The sequence below is a fragment of the Triticum aestivum genome, chromosome 2A (genome assembly GCF_018294505.1).
Source record: "Triticum aestivum cultivar Chinese Spring chromosome 2A, IWGSC CS RefSeq v2.1, whole genome shotgun sequence".
Lineage (NCBI taxonomy): Eukaryota > Viridiplantae > Streptophyta > Magnoliopsida > Poales > Poaceae > Triticum > Triticum aestivum.
Window position 1 is genome coordinate 16,132,935 of NC_057797.1, and position 24,603 is coordinate 16,157,537.

At 44.8% G+C, this 24,603-nt stretch overlaps 1 pseudogene; it reads right to left on the reverse strand.

The window, feature by feature from the left end:
• Positions 1 to 21,887: 21,887 nt before the first annotated feature.
• Positions 21,888 to 23,501, reverse strand: LOC123191343 (7-deoxyloganetin glucosyltransferase-like; annotated as a pseudogene).
• Between the last annotated feature and the right edge of the window lie 1,102 nt (positions 23,502 to 24,603).

The following is a 24,603-nucleotide window of genomic DNA, read 5'->3' on the forward strand; positions in this document are numbered from 1 at the left end:
TGAAGGAAATATGCCCTAAAGGCAATAATAAAGTTATTATTTATTTCCTTATATATCATGATAAATGTTTATTATTCATGCTAGAATTGTATTAACCGGAAACATAATACATGTGTGAATACATAAACAAACAGAGTGTCACTAGTATGCCTCTACTTGACTAGCTCGTTAATCAAAGATGGTTATATTTCCTAACCATGGAAAAAGAGTTGTTATTTGATTAACGGGGTCACATCATTAGTTGAATGATCTGATTGACATGACCCATTTCATTAGCTTAGCACCCGATCGTTTAGTATGTTGCTATTGCTTTCTTCATGACTTATACATGTTCCTTTGACTATGAGATTATGCAACTCCCGTTTGCCGGAGGAACACTTTGGGTACTACCAAACGTCACAACGTAACTGGGTGATTATAAAGGAGTACTATAGGTGTCTCCAAAGGTAGATGTTGGGTTGGCGTATTTCGAGATTAGGATTTGTCACTCCGATTGTCAGAGAGGTATCTCTGGGCCCTCTCGGTAATGCACATCACATAAGCCTTGCAAGCACTGCAACTAATATGTTAGTTGTGAGATGATGTATTACGGAACGAGTAAAGAGACTTGCCAATAACGAGATTGAACTAGGTATTGGATACCGACGATCGAATCTCGGGCAAGTAACATACCGATGACAAAGGGAACAACGTATGTTGTTATGCGGTCTGACCGATAAAGATCTTCGTAGAATATGTAGGAGCCAATATGGGCATCCAGGTCCCGCTATTGGTTATTGACCGGAGACGTGTCTCGGTCATGTCTACATTGTTCTCGAACCGTAGGGTCCGCACGCTTAAGGTTTCGATGACAGTTATATAATGAGTTTTTGAGTTTTGATGTACCGAAGGAGTTCGGAGTCCCGGATGAGATCGGGGACATGGCGAGGAGTCTCGAAATGGTCGAGACGTAAAGATCGATATATTGGACGACTATATTCGGACATCGGAAAGGTTCTGAGTGGTTCGGGTATTTTCGGAGGTACCGGGGAGTTACGGGAATACGGGGAAGAGTATTGGGCCTTATTGGGCCTTAGTGGGAAGGAGCCAGGAGGTGGCGCGCGCCCCTCCCAAGCCCAGTCCGAATTGGACAAGGGGTTTGGGGGCGCGGCCCCCTCTCCCTTCCTTCTCCACTCCCCTCCTTTCCCCCCTTCTCCTAGTTGGACTAGGAAAGGTGGAATCCTACTCCCGGTGGGAGTAGGACTCCCCTTGGCGCGCCCCTTCTAGGCCGGCCGCCCCCTCCCCCTTGCTCCTTTATATACGGGGGCAGGGGGGCACCCCAGGACACACAAGTTGATCTTCGTAATCGTTTCTTAGCCGTGTGCGGTGCCCCCCTCCACCATATTCCACCTCGAATATATCGTTGCAGTGCTTAGGCGAAGCCCTGCGCCGATAGAACATCAAGATCGTCACCACGCCGTCGTGCTGACGGAACTCGTCCCCGAAGCTTTGCTGGATCGGAGCTAGGGGCACGTCATCGAGCTGAACGTGTGCCAAGAACTCGGAGGTGCCGGAGTAACGGTGCTTGGATCGGTCGGATCGGGAAGACGTACGACTACTTCCTCTACGTTGTGTCAACGCTTCCGCTTCGGTCTACGAGGGTACGTTGACAACACTCTTCCCTCTCGTTGCTATGCATCACCATGATCTTGCGTGTGCGTAGGATTTTTTTTTTTGAAATTACTACGTTCCCCAACAGTGGCATCCGAGCCTAGGTTTTTATGGTTTGATGTTTTGCACGAGTAGAACACAAGTGAGTTGTGGATGATACAAGTCATACTGCCTACCAGCATGTCATACTTTGGTTCGGCGGTATTGTTGGATGAAGCGGCCCGGACCGACATTACGCGTACGCTTACGCGAGACTGGTTCTACCGCCGTGCTTTGCACACAGGTGGCTGGCGGGTGTCAGTTTCTCCAACTTTAGTTGAACCAAGTATGGCTACGCCCGGTCCTTGCGAAGGTTAAAACGGAGTCTATTTGACAAACTATCGTTGTGGTTTTGATGCGTAGGTGAGATTGGTTCTTGCTTAAGCCCGTAGCAGCCACGTAAAACTTGCAACAAACAAAGTAAAGAGGACATCTAACTTGTTTTTGCAGGGCATGTTGTGATGTGATATGGTCAAGACGTGATGAGATATAAGTTGTTGTATGAGATGATCATGTTTTGTTGAAGTTATCGGCAACTGGCTAAAGCCTTATGGTTGTCTCTCTACTGCATAAGATGCAATCACCAAATAATTGCTTTACTTTATCGCTATGCGATAGCAATAGTTGTAAAAGCAATTGTTGGCGAGACAACCATGTGATGACACATTGATATAGATCAAGATGATGGAGATCATGGTGTCATGCCGGTGACGATGGAGATCATGACGATGCTTTGGAGATGGAGATCAAAGGCGCAAGATAATCATGGCCATATCATGTCACATATTTTGATTGCATATGATGTTTATCTTTTATACATCTTATCTTGCTTTGTTTGACGGTAGCTTTATAAGATGATCGCTCACTAAATTATCAAGAAGTGTTCTCCCCGAGTATGCACCGCTGCCAAAGTTCGTCGTGCCCAGACACCACGTGATGATCGGGTGTGATAAGCTCTACGTCCATCTACAACGGGTGCAAGCCAGTTTTGCACACGCAGAATACTCGGGTTATACTGGACGAGCCTAGCATATGCAGATATGGCCTCGGAACACGGAGACCGAAAGGTCGAGCGTGAATCATATAGTAGATATGATCAACATAATGATGTTCACCATTGAAGACTAATCCATTTCACGTGATGATCGGTTATGGTTTAGTTGATTTGGATCACGTGATCACTTAGAGGATTAGAGGGATGTCTATCTAAGTGGGAGTTCTTAAGTAATATGATTAATTGAACTTTAATTTATCATGAACTTAGTCCTGGTAGTATTAGCATATCTATGTTGTAGATCAATAGCTCGCGTTGTTGCTTTCATATGTTTATTTTGATATGTTCCTAGAGAAAATTGTGTTGAAAGATGTTATTAGCAATGATGCGGATTGGATCCGTGATCTGAGGTTTATCCTCATTGCTGCACAGAAAAATTATGTCCTTGATGCACCGCTAGGTGACAGACCTATTGCAGGAGCAGATGCAGACGTTATGAACGTTTGGCTAGCTCAATATGATGACTACTTAATAGTTTAGTGCACCATGCTTAACGGCTTAGAATCGGGACTTCAAAGACGTTTTGAACGTCATGGATCATATGAGATGTTCCAGGAGTTGAAGTTAATATTTCAAGCAAATACCCGGGTTGAGAGATATGAAGTCTCCAACGAGTTCTATGGCTAAAATATGGAGGAGAATCGCTCAACTAGTGAGCATGTGCTCAGATTGTCTGAGTACTACAATCGCTTGAATCAAGTGGGAGTTAATCTTCCAGATAAGATAGTGATTGACAGAATTCTCTAGTCACCATCACCAAGTTAGTAGAACTTCGTGATGAACTATATTATGCAAGGGATGACAAAAGTAATTCCCAAGCTCTTCGTGATGCTAAAATCGGCGAAGGTAGAAATCAAAGAAAAACATCAAGTGTTGATGGTTAACAAGACCACTAGTTTCAAGAAAAGGGCAAAGGGAAGAAAGGGGAACTTCAAAAAGAACGGCAAGCAAGTTGCTGCTCAAGTGAAGAAGCCCAAGTCTGGACCTAAGCCAGAGACTAAGTGCTTCTACTGCAAAGGGACTGGTCAGTGGAAGCGGAACTACCCCAAGTGATTGGCATATAAGAAGGATGGCAAAGTGAACATAAGTATATTTGATATACATGTTATTAATGTGTACTTTACTAGTGTTTATAACAACCCCTCAGTATTTGATACTAATTCAGTTGCTAAGAAGTAGTAACTCGAAACGTGAATTGCAGAATGAACAGAGACTAGTTAAGGGTGAGGTGACGATGTGTGTTGGAAGTAGTTCCAAGATTGATATGATCATCATCGCACACTCCCTATACTTTCGGGATTAGTGTTGAACCTAAATAAGTGTTATTTGGTGTTTGCGTTGAGCATGAATATGATTTGATCATGTTTATTGCAATACGGTTATTCATTTAAGTAAGAGAATAAATTGTTGTTCTGTTTACATGAATAAAACCTTATATGGTTACACACCCAACAAAAAAGGTTTGTTGGATCTCGATCGTAGTGATACACATATTCATAATATTGAAGTCAAAAAGATGCAAAGTTAATAATGATAGTGCAACTTATTTGTGGCACAGCCGTTTAAGTCATATTGGTGTAAAGCGCATGAAGAAACTCCATGCTGATGGGATTTTGGAATCACTTGATTATGAATCACTTGATGCTTGCGAACCATGCCTCATGGGCAAGATGACTAAGACTCCGTTCTCCGGAACAGTGGAGCGAGCAACTGACTTATTGGAAATAATACATACTGATGTATGCGATCCGATGAGTGTTAAGGCTCGCGGCGGGTATCGTTATTTTCTGACCTTCACAGATGATTTGAGCAGATATGTGTATATCTACTTGATGAAACATAAGTCTGAAACGTTTGAAAAGTTCAAAGAATTTCAGAGTGAAGTGGAAAATCCTCGTGACAAGAAAATAAGGTTTCTACGATATGATCGTGAAGAAGATTATTTGAGTTACGAGTTTGGTCTTCAGTTAAAACAATGTGAAATAGTTTCACTACTGACGCCACCTGGAACACCACAGCATAATGGTGTGTCCGAACGTCATAACCGTACTTTATTGGATATAGTGCAATCTATGATGTTTCTTACCGATTTACCACTATCATTTTTTGGGGTTATGTATTAGAGACAGCTGCATTCACGTTAAAAAAAGGGGGCACCATCTAAAGTCCCTTGAGACGACACAATATGTACTGTGGTTTGACAAGAAACCAAAGTTGTCGTTTCTTAAAGTTTGGAGTTGCGATGCTTATGTGAAAAGGTTTCATCATGATAAGCTCGAACCAAATCGGAGATATGTGTCTTCATAGGATACCCAAAGGAGACAGTTGGGTACACCTTCTGAAGGAAATATGCCCTAGAGGCAATAATAAAGTTATTATTTATTTCCTTATATATCATGATAAATGTTTATTATTCATGCTAGAATTGTATTATCCGGAAACATAATACATGTGTGAATACATAAACAAACAGAGTGTCACTAGTATGCCTCTACTTGACTAGCTCGTTAATCAAAGATGGTTATGTTTCCTAACCATGGACAAAGAGTTGTTATTTGATTAACGGGGTCACATCATTAGGAGAATGATCTGATTGACATGACCCATTCCATTAGCTTAGCACCCGATCGTTTAGTATGTTGCTATCGCTTTCTTCATGACTTATACATGTTCCTTTGACTATGAGATTATGCAACTCCCGTTTGCCGGACGAACACTTTGGGTGCTACCAAACGTCACAACGTAACTGGGTGATTATAAAGGAGCATTACAGGTGTCTCCAAAGGTAGATGTTGGGTTGGCGTATTTCGAGATTAGGATTTGTCACTCCGATTGCCGGAGAGGTATCTCTGGGCCCTCTCGGTAATGCACATCACATAAGCCTTGCAAGCACTGCAACTAATATGTTAGTTGTGAGATGATGTATTATGGAACGAGTAAGGAGACTTGCCGGTAACGAGATTGACCTAGGTATTGGATACCGACGATCGAATCTCAGGCAAGTAACATACCGATGACAAAGGGAACAAACGTATGTTGTTATGCGGTCTGACCGATAAAGATCTTCGTAGAATATGTAGGAGCCAATATGGGCATCCAGGTCCCGCTATTGGTTATTGACCGGAGACGTGTCTCGTTCATGTCTACATTGTTCTCGAACCGTAGGGTCCGCACGCTTAAGGTTTCGATGACGATTATTATGAGTTTGTGTATTTTGATGTACCGAAGGAGTTCGGAGTCCCGGATGTGATCACGGACATGACGAGGAGTCTCGAAATGGTCGAGACATAAAGATTGATATGTTGGACGACTATATTCGGACATCGGAATGGTTCCGAATGGTTTCGGATAAAACCGGAGTGCCGGAGGGGTTACCGGAACCCCCCGGGGAAGTAATGGGCCATATTGGGCCACGAGGGGAGAGAGAGGGCTGCGCCAGGAGGTGGCGCGCACCCCCCCATGAGGAGTCCGAATTGGACAAGGAGGGGGGGGGGCGCGGCCCCCTTTCCCTCTCCCTCTCTCTCTCTCCTTTCCTTCCCCCTTCCCCAAACCTAGTTGAACTAGGAAAGGGGAGTCCTACTCCCACCGGGAGGAGGACTCCCCCTCCCTTGGCGCGCCCCTCTAGGGCCGGCCGGCCTCCCCCTTGCTCCTTTATATACGGATGCAGGGGGGCACCCCAAGACACACAAGTTGATCCTTGAGATCGTTCCTTAGCCGTGTGCGGTGCCCCCCTCCACCATATTCCACCTTGGTCGTACCGTTGCAGTGCTTAGGCGAAGCCCTGCGATAGTAGAACATCAAGATCGTCACCACGCCGTCGTGCTGACGGAACTCTCTCCCCGGAGCTTTGCTGGATCGGAGCCCGAGGAGCGTCACCGAGCTGTACGTGTGCCAAGAACTCGGGGCGCCGGAGTAACGGCGCCGGGATCGGTTGGATCGCGAGGAGAACGTACGACTACTTCCTCTACGTTGTGATCGCTTCCGCTTCAGGTCTACAAGGGTATGTAGACAACACTCTCCCCCTCGTTGCTATGCATCACCATGATCTTGCGTGTGCGTAGGAATTTTTTTGAAATTACTACGTTCCCCAACAGTGGTATCAGAGCCTAGGTTTTTATGGTTTGATGTTATATGCACGAGTAGAACACAAGTGAGTTGTGGACGATACAAGTCATACTGCCTACCAACATGTCATACTTTGGTTCAGCGGTATTGTTGGATGAGATGACCCGGACCAACCTTACGCGTACGCTTACGCGAGACCGGTTCCCTCGACGTGCTTTGCACACAGATGGCTTGCGGGAGACATCTCACCAACTTTAGTTGAACCAAGTGTGGCTACGCCCGGTCCTTGAGAAGGTTAAAACGGAGTCTATTTGATGAACTATCGTTGTGGTTTTGATGCGTAGGTAAGATGAGTTCTTGCTTAAGCCCGTAGCAGCCACGTAAAACTTGCAACAAACAAAGTAGAGGACGTCTAACTTGTTTTTGCAGGGCATGTTGTGATGTGATATGGTCAAGACATGATGCTAAATTTTATTGTATGAGATGATCATGTTTTGTAACCGAGTTATCGGCAACTGGCAGGAGCCATATGGTTGTCGCTTTATTGTATGCAATGCAATCGCCCTGTAATGCTTTACTTTATCACTAAGCGGTAGCGATAGTCGTAGAAGCATAAGATTGGCGAGACGACAACGATGCTACGATGGAGATCAAGGTGTCGCGCCGGTGACGATGGTGATCATGATGGTGCTGCAGAGATGGAGATCATGAAGCACAAGATGATGATGACCATATCATATCACTTATATTGATTTGCATGTGATGTTTATCTTTTTATGCATCTTATCTTGCTTTGATTGACGGTAGCATTATAAGATGATCTCTCACTAAATTATCAAGAAGTGTTCTCCCCGAGTATGCACCGTTGCCAAAGTTCGTCGTGCCCAGACACCACGTGATGATCGGGTGTGATAAGCTCTACGTCCATCTACAATGGGTGCAAGCCAGTTTTGCACACGCAGAATACTCGGGTTATACTTGACGAGCCTAGCATATGCAGATATGGCCTCGGAACACGGAGACCGAAAGGTCGAGCGTGAATCATATAGTAGATATGATCAACATGATGATGTTCACCATTGAGAACTAATCCATTTCACGTGATGATCGGTTATGGCTTAGTTTGATTTGGATCACGTGATCACTTAGATGATTAGAGGGATGTCTATCTAAGTGGGTGTTCTTTAGTAATATGATTAATTGAACTTTAATTTATCATGAACTTAGTCCTGGTAGTATTAGCATATCTATGTTGTAGATCAATAGCTCGCGTTGCTCGCTTCATATGTTTATTTTGATATGTTCCTAGAGAAAATTGTGTTGAAAAATATTAGTAGCAATGATGCGGATTGGATCCGTGATCTAAGGTTTATCCTCATTGCTGCACAGAAGAATTATGTCATTGATGCACCGCTAGGTGACAAACCTATTGCAGGAGCAGATACAGACGTTATGAACGTTTGGCTAGCTCAATATGATGACTACTTGATAGTTTAGTGCACCATGCTTAACGGCTTAGAATCGGGACTTCAAAGACGTTTTGAACGTCATGGACCATATGAGATGTTCGAGGAGTTAGAGTTAATATTTCAAGCAAATACCCGAGTTGAGAGTTATGAAGTCTCCAACAAGTTCTATAGCTAAAAGATGGAGGAGAATCGCTCAACTAGTGAGCATGTGCTCAGATTGTCTGGGTACTACAATCGCTTGAATCAAGTGGGAGTTAATCTTCCAGATAAGATAGTGATTGACAGAATTCTCTAGTCACCATCACCAAGTTAGTAGAACTTCGTGATGAACTATAGTATGCAAGGGATGACGAAAACAATTCCCAAGCTCTTCGTGATGCTGAAATCGACGAAGGTAGAAATCAAGAAAAACATCAAGTGTTGATGGTTAACGAGACCACTAGTTTCAAGAAAAGGGCAAGAAGAGGAACTTCAAGAAGAACGACAAGCGAGTTGCTGCTCAAGTGAAGAAGCTCAAGTCGGGTCCTAAGCCTGAGACTAAGTGCTTCTACTGCAAAGGGACTGGTCACTGGAAGCGGAACTACCCCAAGTGATTGGCGGATAAGAAGGATGGCAAAGTGAACATAAGTATATTTGATATACATGATTATTGATGTGTACTTTACTAGTGTTTATAGCAACCCCTCAATATTTGATACTGGTTCAGTTGCTAAGAGTAGTAACTCGAAACGGGAGTTGCAGAATAAACAGAGACTAGTTAAGGGTGAAGTGACGATGTGTGTTGGAAGTGGTTCCAAGATTGATATGATCATCATCACACTCTCCCTATACTTTCAGGATTAGTGTTAAAACTAAATAAGTGTTATTTGGTGTTTGCGTTGAGCATGAATATGATTTGATCATGTTTATTGCAATACAGTTATTCATTTAAGTTAGAGAACAATTGTTGTTCTGTTTACATGAATAAAACCTTCTATGGTTATACACACCAACAAAATGGTTCGTTGAGTCTCGATAGTAGTGATACACATATTCATAATGTTGAAGCCAAAAGATGCAGAGTTGATAATGATAGTGCAACTTATTTGTGGCACTGCCGTTTAGGTCATATCGGTATAAAGCGCATGAAGAAACTCCATACTGATGGACTTTTGGAGTCACTTGATTATGAATCACTTGGCACTTGCGAACCGTGCCTCATGGGCTAGATGACTAAAACACCGTTCTCCGGTACTATGGAGAGAGCAACAGATTTGTTGGAAATCATACATACGGATGTATGTGGTCCGATGAATGTTGAGGCTCGTGGCGGATATCGTTATTTTCTCACCTTCACAGATGATTTGAGCAGATATGGGTATATCTACTTAATGAAACACAAGTCTGAAACATTTGAAAAGTTCAAAGAATTTCAGAGCGAAGTGGAAAATCATCGTGACAAGAAAATAAAAGTTTCTACGATCTGATCGCGGAGACAAATATTTGAGTTACGAGTTTGGTCTTCAATTAAAACAATGTGAAATAGTTTCACGAACTCATGCCACCTGAAACACCACTGCATAATGGTGCGTCCGAACGTCATAACCGCACTTTATTGGATATAGTGCAATCTATGATGTTTCTTACCAATTTACCAATATCGTTTTGGGATCATGCATTAGAGACAACTGCATTCACATTAAAAAGGGTCACCATCTAAGTCCGTTGAGACGACACAATATGAACCGTGGTTTAGCAAGAAACCAAAGTTGTCGTTTCTTAAAGTTTGGGATTGTGATGCTTATATGAAAAAGTTTCATCCTGATAAGCTCAAAACCAAATCGGAGAAATGTGTCTTCATAGGATACCCAAAGGAGACAGTTGGGTACACCTTCTATCACAGATCCGAAAGGCAAGATATTCGTTGCTAAGAATGGATCGTTTCTAGAGAAGGAGTTTCTCTCGAAAGAAGTGAGTGGGAGGAAAGTAGAAAACTTGATAAGGTAATTGTACCATCTCCCTTATTGGAAAATAGTTCATCACAGAAATCTGTTCTTGTGACTACTACACCAATTAGTGAGGAAGCTAATGATGATGATCATGTAACTTCAGATCAAGTTACTACCGAATCTCGTAGGTAAACCAGAGTGAGATCCGCACCAGAGTGGTACGGTAATCCTGTTCTGGAGGTCATGTTACTTGACCATGACGAACCTACGAACTATGAGGAAGCGATGATGAGCCCAGATTCCGCGAAATGGTTTGAGGCCATGAAATCTGAGATATGATCCATGTATGAGAACAAAGTATGGACTTTGATTGACTTGTCCAATGATCGGCGAGCCATAGAAAATAAATGGATCTTCAAGAGGAAGACGGACGCTGATAGTAGTGTTACTATCTACAAAGCTAGAATTGTCGCAAAAGGTTTTCGACAAGTTCAAGGTGTTGACTACGATGAAAGTTTTTTCACTCGTATCTATGCTTAAGTCTGTCCGAATCATGTTAGCAATTGCCGCATTTTATGAAATCTGGCAAATGGATAACAAAACTGCATTCCTTAATGGATTTATTAAAGAAGAGTTGTATATGATGCAACCAGAAAGTTTTGTCAATCCTAAAGGTGCTAACAAAATATGCAATCTCCAGCGATCCATCTATGGACTGGTGCAAGCATCTCGGAGTTGGAATATGCGCTTTGATAAGTTGATCAAAGCATATAGTTTTATAAAGACTTCCGGTGAAGCCTGTATTTACAAGAAAGTGAGTGGGAGCACTACAACATTTCTGATAAGTATATGTGAATGACATATTGTTGATCAGAAATAATGTAGAATTATTCTGTAAAGCACAAAGGAGTGTTTGAAAGGAGTTTTTTCAAAGGAAGACCTCGGTGAAGCTGCTTACATATTGAGCATCAAGATCTATAGAGATAGATCAAGATGCTTGATAAGTTTTTTCAATGAGTACATACCTTGACAAGACTTTGAAGTAGTTCAAAATGGAACAGTCAAAGAAAGAGTTCTTGACTGTGTTACAAGGTGTAAAATTGAGTAAGACTCAAAACCCGACCACGACAGAAGATAGAAAGAGAATGAAAGTCATTCCCTATGCCTCAGCCATAGGTTCTATAAAGTATGCCATGCTGTGTACCAGATCTATTATATACCCTACACTGTGTTTAGCAAGGGAGTACAATAGTGATCTAGGAGTAGATCACTGGACAGCGGTCAAAATTATCCTTAGTGGAATAAGGATATATTTCTCGATTATGGAGGTGATAAAAAGGTTCGTCGTAAAGGGTTATGCCGATGCAAGTTTTTGACACTAATCCAGATGATTCTAAGTCTCAATCTGGATACATATTGAAAGTGGGAGCAATTAGCTAGAGTAGCCCCGTGCAGAGCATTGTAGACATAGAATTTTGCAAAATACTTACGGATCTGAATTTGGCAGGCCTGTTGACTAAGATTCTCACACAAGCAAAACATGATCACACCTTAGTACTCTTTGGGCGTTAATCACATAGCAATGTGAACTAGATTACTGAATCTAGTTAACCCTTTGGGTATTGGTCACATGGCGATGTGAACTATGGGTGTTAATCACATGATGATGTGAACTATCGATGTTAATCACATGGTGATGTGATCTAGATTATTGACTCTAGTGCAAGTGGGAGACTGAAGGAAATATGCCCTAGAGGCAATAATAAAGTTATTATTTATTTCCTTATATATCATGATAAATGTTTATTATTCATGCTAGAATTGTATTATCCGGAAACATAATACATGTGTGAATACATAAACAAACAGAGTGTCACTAGTATGCCTCTACTTGACTAGCTCGTTAATCAAAGATGGTTATGTTTCCTAACCATGGACAAAGAGTTGTTATTTGATTAACGGGGTCACATCATTAGGAGAATGATCTGATTGACATGACCCATTCCATTAGCTTAGCACCCGATCGTTTAGTATGTTGCTATCGCTTTCTTCATGACTTATACATGTTCCTTTGACTATGAGATTATGCAACTCCCGTTTGCCGGAGGAACACTTTGGGTGCTACCAAACGTCACAACGTAACTGGGTGATTATAAAGGAGCATTACAGGTGTCTCCAAAGGTAGATGTTGGGTTGGCGTATTTCGAGATTAGGATTTGTCACTCCGATTGTCGGAGAGGTATCTCTGGGCCCTCTCGGTAATGCACATCAGATAAGCCTTGCAAGCACTGCAACTAATATGTTAGTTGTGAGATGATGTATTACGGAACGAGTAAAGAGACTTGCCGGTAACGAGATTGAACTAGGTATTGGATACCGACGATCGAATCTTAGGCAAGTAACATACCGATGACAAAGGGAACAAACGTATGTTGTTATGCGGTCTGACCGATAAAGATCTTCGTAGAATATGTAGGAGCCAATATGGGCATCCAGGTCCCGCTATTGGTTATTGACCGGAGACGTGTCTCGGTCATGTCTACATTGTTCTCGAACCGTAGGGTCCGCACGCTTAAGGTTTCGATGACGGTTATTCTGAGTTTGTGTATTTTGATGTACCGAAGGAGTTCGGAGTCCCGGATGTGATCACGGACATGACGAGGAGTCTTGAAATGGTCGAGACATAAAGATTGATATATTGGACGACTATATTCGGACATCGGAATGGTTCCGAATGGTTTCGGATAAAACCGGAGTGCCGGAGGGGTTACCGGAACCCCCCGGGGAAGTAATGGGCCATATTGGGCCACGAGGGGAGAGAGAGGGCTGCGCCAGGAGGTGGCGCGCACCCCCCCCATGAGGAGTCCGAATTGGACAAGGAGGGGGGGCGCGGCCCCCTTTCCCTCTCCCTCTCTCTCTCCTTTCCTTCCCCCTTCCCCAAACCTAGTTGGACTAGGAAAGGGGAGTCCTACTCCCACCGGGAGAAGGACTCCCCCTCCCTTGGCGCGCCCCTCTAGGGCCGGCCGGCCTCCCCCTTGCTCCTTTATATACGGGGGCAGGGGGGCACCCCAAGACACACAAGTTGATCCTTGAGATCGTTCCTTAGCCGTGTGCGGTGCCCCCCTCCACCATATTCCACCTCGGTCGTACCGTTGCAGTGCTTAGGCGAAGCCCTGCGATAGTAGAACATCAAGATCGTCACCACGCCGTCGTGCTGACGGAACTCTCTCCCCGGAGCTTTGCTGGATCGGAGCCCGAGGAGCGTCACCGAGCTGTACGTGTGCCAAGAACTCGGGGGCGCCGGAGTAACGGCGCCGGGATCGGTTGGATCGCGAGGAGAACGTACGACTACTTCCTCTATGTTGTGATCGCTTCCGCTTCAGGTCTACAAGGGTATGTAGACAACACTCTCCCCCTCGTTGCTATGCATCACCATGATCTTGCGTGTGCGTAGGAAATTTTTTGAAATTACTATGTTCCCCAACACCTTCTATCACAGATCCAAAGGCAAGATATTCGTTGCTGAGAATGGATCCTTTCCAGAGAAGGAGTTTCTCTCGAAAGAAGTGAGTGGGAGGAAAGTAGAAAACTTGATAAGGTAATTGTACCATCTCCCTTGTTGGAAAGTAGTTCATCACAGAAATCTGTTCTTGTGACTACTACACCAATTAGTGAGGAAGCTAATGATGATGATCATGTAACTTCAGATCAAGTTACTACCGAATCTTGTAAGTAAACCAGAGTGAGATCCGCACCAGAGTGGTACGGTAATCCTGTTCTGGAAGTCAGGTTACTAGACCATGACGAACTTGCGAACTATGAGGAAGCGATGATGAGCCCAGATTCCGCGAAATGGTTTGAGGCCATGAAATCTGAGATATGATCCATGTATGAGAACAAAGTATGGACTTTGATGGATTTGCCCGATGATCGGCAAGCCATAGAAAATAAATGGATCTTCAAGAGGAAGACAGACGCTGATAGTAGTGTTACTATCTACAAAGCTAGACTTGTCGAAAAAGGTTTTTGACAAAGTTCAAGGTGTTGACTATGATGAGATTTTCTCACTCGTATCGATGCTTAAAGTCTGTCCGAATCATGTTAGCAACTGCCGCATTTTATGAAATCTGGCAAATGGATAACAAAACTGCGATCCTTAATGGATTTCTTAAAGAAGAGTTGTATATGATGCAACCAGAAGGTTTTGTCAATTCTAAAGGTGTTAACAAATATGCAAGCTCCAGCGATCCATTAATGGACTGGTGCAAGCATCTCGGAGTTGGAATACACGCTTTGATAAGTTGATCAAAGCATATAGTTTATACAGACTTGCGGTGAAGCCTGTATTTACAAGAAAGTGAGTGGGAGCACTACAACATTTCTGATAATTATATGTGTATGACATATTGTTGATCCGAAATAATGTAGAATTATTCTGCAAAGCATAAAGGAGTGTTTGAAAGGAGTTTTTCAAAGAAAGACCTCGGTGAAGCTGCTTACATATTGAGCATCAAGATCTATAGAGATAGATCAAAACGCTTGATAAGTTTTTTCAATGAGTACATACCTTGACAAGATTTTTGAAGTAGTTCAAAATGGAACAGTCAAAGAAAGAGTTCTTGCCTGTGTTACAAGGTGTGAAATTGAGTAAGACTCAAAGCCCGACCACGACAGAAGATAGAAAGAGAATGAAAGTCATTCCCTATGCCTCAGCCATAGATTCTATAAAGTATGTCATGCTGTGTATCAGATCTATTGTATACCCTGCACTGTGTTAAGCGAGGGAGTACAATAATGATCTAGAAAGTAGATCACTGGACAGCGGTCAAAAATTATCCTTAGTGAAATAAGGATATGTTTCTCGATTATGGACGTCACAAAAAGGTTCGTCGTAAAAGGTTACGTCGATGCAAGTTTTGACACTAATCTAGATGACTCTAAGTCTCAATCTAGATACACATTGAAAGTGGGAGCAATTAGCTAAAGTAGCTCCTTGCAGAGCATTGTAGACATAGAAATTTGCAAAATACTTACGGATCTGAATGTGGCAGACCCGTTGACTAAAGATTCTCTCACAAGCAAAACATGATCACACCTTAGTACTCTTTGGGTGTTAATCACATAGCGATGTGAACTTGATTACTGAATCTAGTAAACCCTTTGGGTGTTGGTCACATAGCGATGTGAACTATGGGTGTTAATCACATGATGATGTGAACTATCGATGTTAATCACATGGTGATGTGATCTAGATTATTGACTCTAGTGCAAGTGGGAGACTGAAGGAAATATGCCCTAGAGGCAATAATAAAGTTATTATTTATTTCCTTATATATCATGATAAATGTTTATTATTCATGCTAGAATTGTATTAACCGGAAACATAATACATGTGTGAATACATAAACAAACAGAGTGTCACTAGTATGCCTCTACTTGACTAGCTCGTTAATCAAAGATGGTTATATTTCCTAACCATGGAAAAAGAGTTGTTATTTGATTAACGGGGTCACATCATTAGTTGAATGATTTGATTGACATGACCCATTTCATTAGCTTAGCACCCGATCGTTTAGTATGTTGCTATTGCTTTCTTCATGACTTATACATGTTCCTTTGACTATGAGATTATGCAACTCCCGTTTGCCGGAGGAACACTTTGGGTACTACCAAACGTCACAACGTAACTGGGTGATTATAAAGGAGTACTATAGGTGTCTCCAAAGGTAGATGTTGGGTTGGCGTATTTCGAGATTAGGATTTGTCACTCCGATTGTCGGAGAGGTATCTATGGGCCCTCTCGGTAATGCACATCACATAAGCCTTGCAAGCACTGCAACTAATATGTTAGCTGTGAGATGATGTATTACGGAACGAGTAAAGAGACTTGCCAATAACGAGATTCAACTAGGTATTGGATACCGACGATCGAATCTCGGGCAAGTAACATACTGATGACAAAGGGAACAACGTATGTTGTTATGCGGTCTGACCGATAAAGATCTTCGTAGAATATGTATGAGCCAATATGGGCATCCAGGTCCCGCTATTGGTTATTGACCGGAGACGTGTCTCGGTCATGTCTACATTGTTCTCGAACCGTAGGGTCCGCACGCTTAAGGTTTCGATGACAGTTATATAATGAGTTTATGAGTTTTGATGTACCGAAGGAGTTCGGAGTCCCGGATGAGATCGGGGACATGACGAGGAGTCTCAAAATGGTCGAGACGTAAAGATCGATATATTGGACGACTATATTCGGACATCGGAAAGGTTCTGAGTGGTTCGGGTATTTTCGGAGGTACCGGGGAGTTACGGGAATACGGGGAAGAGTATTAGGCCTTATTGGGCCTTAGTGCGAAGGAGCCAGGAGGTGGCGCGCGCCCCTCCCAAGCCCAGTCCGAATTGGACAAGGGGTTTGGGGGCGCAGCCCCCTCTCCCTTCCTTCTCCACTCCCCTCCTTTCCCCCCTTCTCCTAGTTGGACTAGGAAAGGTGGAATCCTACTCCCGGTGGGAGTAGGACTCCCCTTGGCGCGCCCCTTCTAGGCCGGCCGCCCCCTCCCCCTTGCTCCTTTATATACTGGGGCAGGGGGGCACCCCAAGACACACAAGTTGATCTTCGTGATCGTTTCTTAGCCGTGTGCGGTGCCCCCCTCCACCATATTCCACCTCGAATATATCGTTGCAGTGCTTAGGAGAAGCCCTGCGCCGGTAGAACATCAAGATCGTCACCACGCCGTCGTGCTGACGGAACTCGTCCCCGAAGCTTTGCTGGATCGGAGCTAGGGGCACGTCATCGAGCTGAACGTGTGCCAAGAACTCGGAGGTGCCGGAGTAACGGTGCTTGGATCGGTCGGATCGGGAAGACGTACGACTACTTCCTCTACGTTGTCTCAACGCTTCCGCTTCGGTCTACGAGGGTACGTAGACAACACTCTTCCCTCTCGTTGCTATGCATCACCATGATCTTGCGTGTGCGTAGGAATTTTTTTTGAAATTACTACGTTCCCCAACAGAATTATGGTTTGGGAAGAAACCTAAGCCGTCGTTTCTAAAAGTTTGGGGATGCGATGCTTATGTCAAGAAACTTCAACCTGAAAAGCTCGAACCCAAGTCGGAAAAATGCGTCTTCATAGGATACCCTAAAGAGACTATTGGGTATACCTTCTACCTTAGATCCGAAGGCAAGATCTTTGTTGCCAAGAATGGATCCTTTCTAGAGAAAGAGTTTCTCTCGAAAGAAGTAAGTGGGAGGAAAGTAGAACTTGATGAAGTGTTACCTCTTGAACCGGAAAATGGCGAAACTCAAGAAAACGTTCCTGAGGTGCCTGCACCGACTAGAGAGGAAATTAATGATGATGATCAAGATACTTCTAATCAAGCTCCTACTGAAATTCGAAGGTCCACAAGGACACGTTCCGCACCAGAGTGGTACGGCAACCCTGTCTTGGAAATCATGTTGTTAGACAACGGTGAGCCTTCGAACTATGAGGAAGCGATGGCGGGCCCGGATTCCGACAAATGGCTAGAAGCCATGAAATTCGAGATAGGATCCATGTATGAAAACGAAGTATGGACTTTGACTGACTTGCCCGTTGAGCGGCGAGCCGTAGAAAATAAATGGATCTTTAAGAAGAAGACAGACGCGGATGGTAATGTGACCATCTATAAAGCTCGGCTTGTCGCTAAGGGTTATCGACAAGTTCAAGGAATTGACTACGATGAGACTTTCTCACCGGTAGCGAAGCTAAAGTCCGTCCGAATCATGTTAGCAATTGCCGCATTCTACGATTATGAGATATGGCAAATGGACGTCAAACGACATTCCTTAATGGTTTCCTTAAGGAAGAATTGTATATGATGCAGCCGGAAGGTTTTGTCGATCCTAAGAATGCTGGCAAGGTGTGCAAGCTCCAACGCTCGATTTATGGGCTGGTGCAAGCATCTCGGAGTTGGAACATTCGCTTTGATGAGATGATCAAAGCGTTTGGGTTTACGCAGACTTATGGAGAAGCCTGCGTTTACAAGAAAGTGAGTGGGAGCTCTGTAGCATTTCTCATACTATATGTAGATGACATACTTTTGATGGGAAATGATATAGAACTCTTGGACAGCATTAAGGCCTACTTGAATAAGAGTTTTTCAATGAAGGACCTTGGAGAAGCTGCTTATATATTAGGCATCAAGATCTATAGAGATAAATCGAGACGCCTCATAGGTCTTTCACAAAGCACATACCTTGATAAGATATTGAAGAAGTTCAATATGGATCAATCTAAGGGGTTCTTACCAATATTGCAAGGTGTGAAATTGAGATCAGCTCAATGTCCGACCACGGCAGAAGATATAGAAGAGATGAGGGTCATCCCCTATGCCTCAGCCATAGGTTCTATTATGTATGCCATGCTGTGTACCAGACCTGATGTAAACCTTGCCGTGAGTTTGGTAGGAAGGTACCAAAGTAATCCCGGCAAGGAACACTGGACAGCGGTCAAGAATATCCTGAAGTACCTGAAAAGGACTAAGGAAATGTTTCTCGTTTATGTAGGTGACGAAGAGCTTGTCGTAAAGGGTTACGTCGACGCTAGCTTCGACACAGATCTGGATGACTCTAAGTCACAAACCGGATACGTGTATATTTTGAATGGTGGGGCAGTAAGCTGGTGCGGTTGCAAGCAGAGCGTCGTGGTGGGATCTACATGTGAAGCGGAGTACATCGCAGCCTCAGAGGCAGCACATGAAGCAATTTGGGTGAAGGAGTTCATCACCGACCTCGGAGTCATACCCAATGCGTCGGGGCCAATCAAAGTCTTCTGTGACAACACTGGAGCTATTGCACTTGCCAAGGAGCCCAGGTTTCACAAGAAGACCAGGCACATCAAGCGTCGCTTCAACTCCATTCGTGAAAATGTTCAAGATGGAGACATAGAAATTTGTAAAGTTCACACGGATCTGAATGTCGCAGATCCGTTGAGTAAACCTCTCCCTAAGGCAAAACATGATCAGCACCAGAACTCTATGGGTGTTCGATTCATCACAATGTAACTAGATTATTGACTCTAGTGCAAGTGGGAGACTGTTGGAAATATGCCCTAGAGGCAATAATAAAAGCATTATTATTTCCTTGTTCATGATAATTGTCTTTATTCATGCTATAATTGTGTTCTTCGGAAATCGTAATACATGTGTGAATAACAGACACCAACATGTCCCTAGTAAGCCTCTAGTTGACTAGCTCGTTGATCAATAGATAGTCATGGTTTCCTGACTATGGGCATTGGATGTCATTGATAACAAGATCACATCATTAGGAGAATGATGTGATGGACAAGACCCAATCCTAAACATAGCATAAGATCGTATAGTTCGTTTGCTAGAGTTTTCCAATGTCAAGTATCCTTTCCTTAGACCATGAGATCGTGTAACTCCCGGATACCGTAGGAGTACTTTGGGTGTGCCAAACGTCACAACGTAACTGGGTGACTATAAAGGTATACTGCGGGTATCTCCGAAAGTGTCTGTTGGCTTGACATGGATCGAGACTGGGATTTGTCACTCCGTATGACGGAGAGGTATCACTGGGCCCACTCGGTAATGCATCATCATTATGAGCTCAAAGTGACCAAGTGTCTGGTCACGGGATCATGCATTACGGTACGAGTAAAGTGACTTGCCGGTATCGAGATTGAACGAGGTATTGGGATACCGACGATCGAATCTCGGGCAAGTAACATATCGATTGACAAAGGGAATTGCATACGGGGTTGCTTGAATCCTCGACATCGTGGTTCATCCGATGAGATCATCGTGGAGCATGTGGGAGCCAACATGGGTATCCAGATCCCGCTGTTGGTTATTGCCCGAGAGCCGTCTCGGTCATGTCTGCATGTCTCCCGAACCCGTAGGGTCTACACACTTAAGGTTCGGTGACGCTAGGGTTGAAGGGATATGTATATGCAGTAACCCGAATGTTGTTCGGAGTCCCGGATGAGATCCCGGACGCCACGAGGAGTTTCGGAATGGTCCGGAGGTAAAGAATTATATATAGGAAGTGCTGTTTTGGCCATCGGGACAAGTTTCGGGGTCACCGGTATTGTACCGGGACCACCAGAAGGGTCCCGGGGGGTCCACCGGGTGGGGCCACCTGCCCCGGGGGCCACATGGGCTGCAGGGGGTGCGCCTTGGCCTACATGGGCCAAGGGGAACCAGCCCCAAGAGGCCCATGCGCCTAGGGTTCCTAAGGGGAAGAGTCCCACAAGTGGAAGGCACCTCCTAGGTGCCTTGGGGGGGAGGAAATCCTCCCTTGGCCGCCGCCCCCTTGGGAGATCAGATCTCCCAGGGCCGGCGCCCCCCCCCCCCCCAAGAGCCCTATATAAAGGGGGGAGGGGAAGGGGGCAGCCGCACCCTTTGCCTTGGCGCCTCCCTCTCCCTCTCCAACACGTCCTCCTCCTCTGTAGAGCTCGGCAAAGCCCTGCCAGAGTACTGCAGCTCCACCATCACCACGCCGTCGTGCTGCTGCTGGAGCCATCTTCCTCAACCTCTCCTTTGCCTTGCTGGATCAAGAAGAAGTGGACGTTACGCTGACCGTACGTGTGTTGAACGCGGAGGTGCCGTCCGTTCGGCGCTAGGATCTCCGGTGATTTGGATCACGTCGTGTACGACTACCTCATCCCCGTTCCTTGAACGCTTCCGCACGCGATCTACAAAGGTATGTAGATGAATCTGAATACTCGTTGCTAGATGAACTCATAGATGGATCTTGGTGAAACCGTAGGAAAATTTTTGTTTTCTGCAACGTTCCCCTACGCTCCCCGCCTAGCCCCCGTTCCGGTGGTGCATCTTGCATCATCGGTGGGCGTGTGGAGTTGTGTCTCCGGCGGATCTGTCTTTGGTGGATTTGCTCGGATCTGTTCGTCGTTCGTCTTCGTTCGTGTGTTTTCAGGTTGGATTCTTTTGATCTACAATCTTCATCTGCGGCGGTTGCTGTTCTGGTGCGTTGGTTCTACGGGGCCTTAGCACGACGACTTCCTGACTGTCTACTACAACAAGGTTTGCCCGGCTCCGGCGAGGGAGGGGCGATGACAGCGGCGCGCCTTCGGCTCGCTTCAGTGATTGTAGTCGTCGCTAGGTGGTCTACGGATCTAGATGTATTTTTTATTATTTCTAGTGCTCGTTGTACTACCATGATTGAAGATGAATAGACTGAAAGTTTTTCCCGCAAAAAAAAATACTTCATCTTCTATTATGCTGCTAATCCACCCTAGAATTCGCCACGTTAAAGTGGTGCACGAGGGTGATTTTTGTTCCAGTTCTACCCCTGCCCGTTGTCCGGGAGAATGGTAGTTTTTACAGGAAACACCACCGGCTTGTCCACAATACAACGAAGGATTGAGCCAACTCTGAAATCCTTCTATTTTTATTGTTATACAATTATACATGCAATCATCCAAACCATCAAACGCACCACTAAGCACTTTATTTATTCATGTTATTCATAGCTATCTTTCATGCATCCACGTATCATATTTATTCCGAAGTATCATATCTTAAAAAATAATTAAGAATACATTAATGTAGGCACAAACATATGAGAATAAAACCAGATAGAGGTAGCAACCTACAATGGCAAGCTGATGACATGGCCACAACCCAAACAAACAAGACAAATATAGCCTTATTGGACAACCAGTCCATGCAGAAACTAATCCGCATTTGACATTCTGTCGGTTGGATCTGCATGCATCTCAATTCTAGCCAACATTCTTACCCGCACTCAATAGTACATCCTTGAGCAGACTCTCGAGGTTGGCCAACGACCTGCCACCATGTTGTGCGGTTGCACGAACGGCGATCTCACTCCACTCCACCGCCTTCCGCCTCATCTCCCTCCCTGCCTCTCCTACTCCCATCACCTCTCGTATCCTCTCCTCGACCACCTCACGACGTACGTCGTCGCCGACTTCCATCCCAACACCCCACTCCATGCACGCATAGCGGGAATTGGTCTGCTGCTCCGCGAAGAAGGGCCAACACAGCATTGGCACCCCTGCGCTGAGCCCCTCCATCATCGAGTTCCACCCGCAGTGCGTAAGGAAGGTACCCACTGCCTCGTGATGTAGCACCAACTCCTGTTCGCACCAGCTCGCCAGGAGGCACCTTCCCTTGGTCGCCTCTAGGAACTCAGGAGGCAGCACGACAACATCACCCTTTACGAGGTCATTCCTCACGATCCACAGGAAGTCATAGCCGCAATTGGCCAGCCCCCATGCGAACTCCACGAGCTCTTGGCCGGACATGGTGGTGATGCTACCGAAGTTGACGTACACCACGGACTGAGGCTCCCTGCCTTGTAGCCACTCAAGGCATGACCGATCTTTTCTCCAGAGGTTGGGGCATATCGCGGCGAGTGTATCGCTGCCATCACCATTGGGGACCAGCTGCTCGGTGAGGAAGTTTAGCGGGCCGATAGTGTAGATTGGTAGGGGAAGCTTGGCGCACATAGCATCCAGTGCTGGCTGCTCTAGCTCGTCAAAGGTGTTAACAATAATGGAGGTCGCGCGGACCGACTGCTCTAGCTGGTGTATCATGAAGTTGAGCAGGACGTCGCTACGGTCCGTGGTGCGAATGACGGACGGGAAGTCTTGGAGGCGCATGTGCTTGATCATACCACAAGCATGTGTCACGGGCATGTCCATATATCCGTTCGTCACCTACTCTTTATCTGCGCAAACTGAATATTACACATGCAATAATGGTTGTTACAGACTTAGGATGTTAGTTCAACTTCAAGAAATTTGCCATCCATGCATACATACCTTTGAGAGGAGTAAGACCCTCATCTACGAGGAATCGAAAGTTGTGGTAGCCCATGTAACCGCAGGCGCTGGCAGTCCAGAACAGCGCGCAGGGAACACCGATCTCCGCCGCAGCATCAACACCAAGGCTCATGAGGCCGTCCGTCACGACACACCTTACCAGTGGCGTCCCTGATTTGTTTTTGAGGTCGTGGAGCAGGTACTTCAGGTGGGGGAGGCAGGTGGTCATGGTGGAATAGCAAAGCGACGCCGGGTCTTGCGTGGCATCAGCGTCAGACAAGGGCATGCCGTCCGGAATGGTGGCGAAGCAGAAGTCTGGGAGGCCGGCTATGGCGTCAGGGCCGCGGGAACGGACGAGGCGGCGTTGGTTGTACTCCGTGTTGACGAAGGTGATATGGAAGCCCTTGCGGTGAAGGACCTTGGCCAGCTTCGTCATCGGCGTGATGTGCCCCTGCGTTGGGAATGGCACACACACCGCGTGAGCGCGCGCGCGCGCACACACACACCATTGGTAGAAAAAAGCCCTTTAGTCCCGGTTCGCAACAGCCTTTAGCCCCGGCTGTGCAACCGGGACTAAATGGTCGCGACTAAAGACCGCCCCCCCCCCCCCTAGCCGCGGCTCTTCCGGACCGCGACAAAAGTCTTTAGTCCCGGTTCTTGTGGCTGACCGGGACTAAAGGCCCGCCACGTGGGCGTGCGTGGTCCGTCGGGGCCGAGGACCTTTAGTCCCGGTTCTCGTGGCTAACCGGGACTAAAGGCCTCCTCCGCAGGTTTAAATATTTTTGCGAATTTTTTTTGCGAATTTTTACAATTTTTTTATTTTCAAATTTCTGAATTATTTTAACCTCTAATCTCTAATCACCACCCCTCATCACTGCTCAATTTATCCTCTAATCTCTAATCACCCCTCATCATTCCAAATCATCTAACTTCCCGAACGGTCACCCATCCTCCCACTCCCCCAGCCCGAGCACGCTTAACTTCCGGGTTCTATTCTCCCTCGTTTCCAAGTCTGCACTTGTTGTTTTCCTGACAATAGTAGGATGTCAATTCTATTAACCCTCAGGTATTTAGCTTGAGCATGAAGTGACACATTTCACTGTTTGAGTTTGAAACTATTATTTTAAAAAACAGTAATTATTTAGTAACACTAATATTTCTGGAATAATTAGTTTGACCATTTTTTGACCACAGTTTGACCACAGTTTGACCAGATTTGACCAAAGTTTAAAAAAACTGAAATAATTATTTAGTAACACTAATATTCTAGAATAATTATTTTGACCATTGTTTGACCACAATTTGAAATTTTTTGAATTTTTTTGCCTCTCCAGAACTTAAAAGCCCCGTAACTTTTTGAGTAGATGATTTTTCATATAAAAAACTTTTTCATCCGAGTTAGTATGCAAAAGTTATGGCCATTTTTACAAATTCTCGAGAGATTTTGCAAATAAAGTTGAAATTCATATTTGCAAATTTTCCCAACAACTAGACCACATATCACATGGAAAACTTAATTTATTTTATTTTTTTGACATTTCCATAATTTTCTTTTGTTTTTTCTAAGACTGAAAAAGGAGATC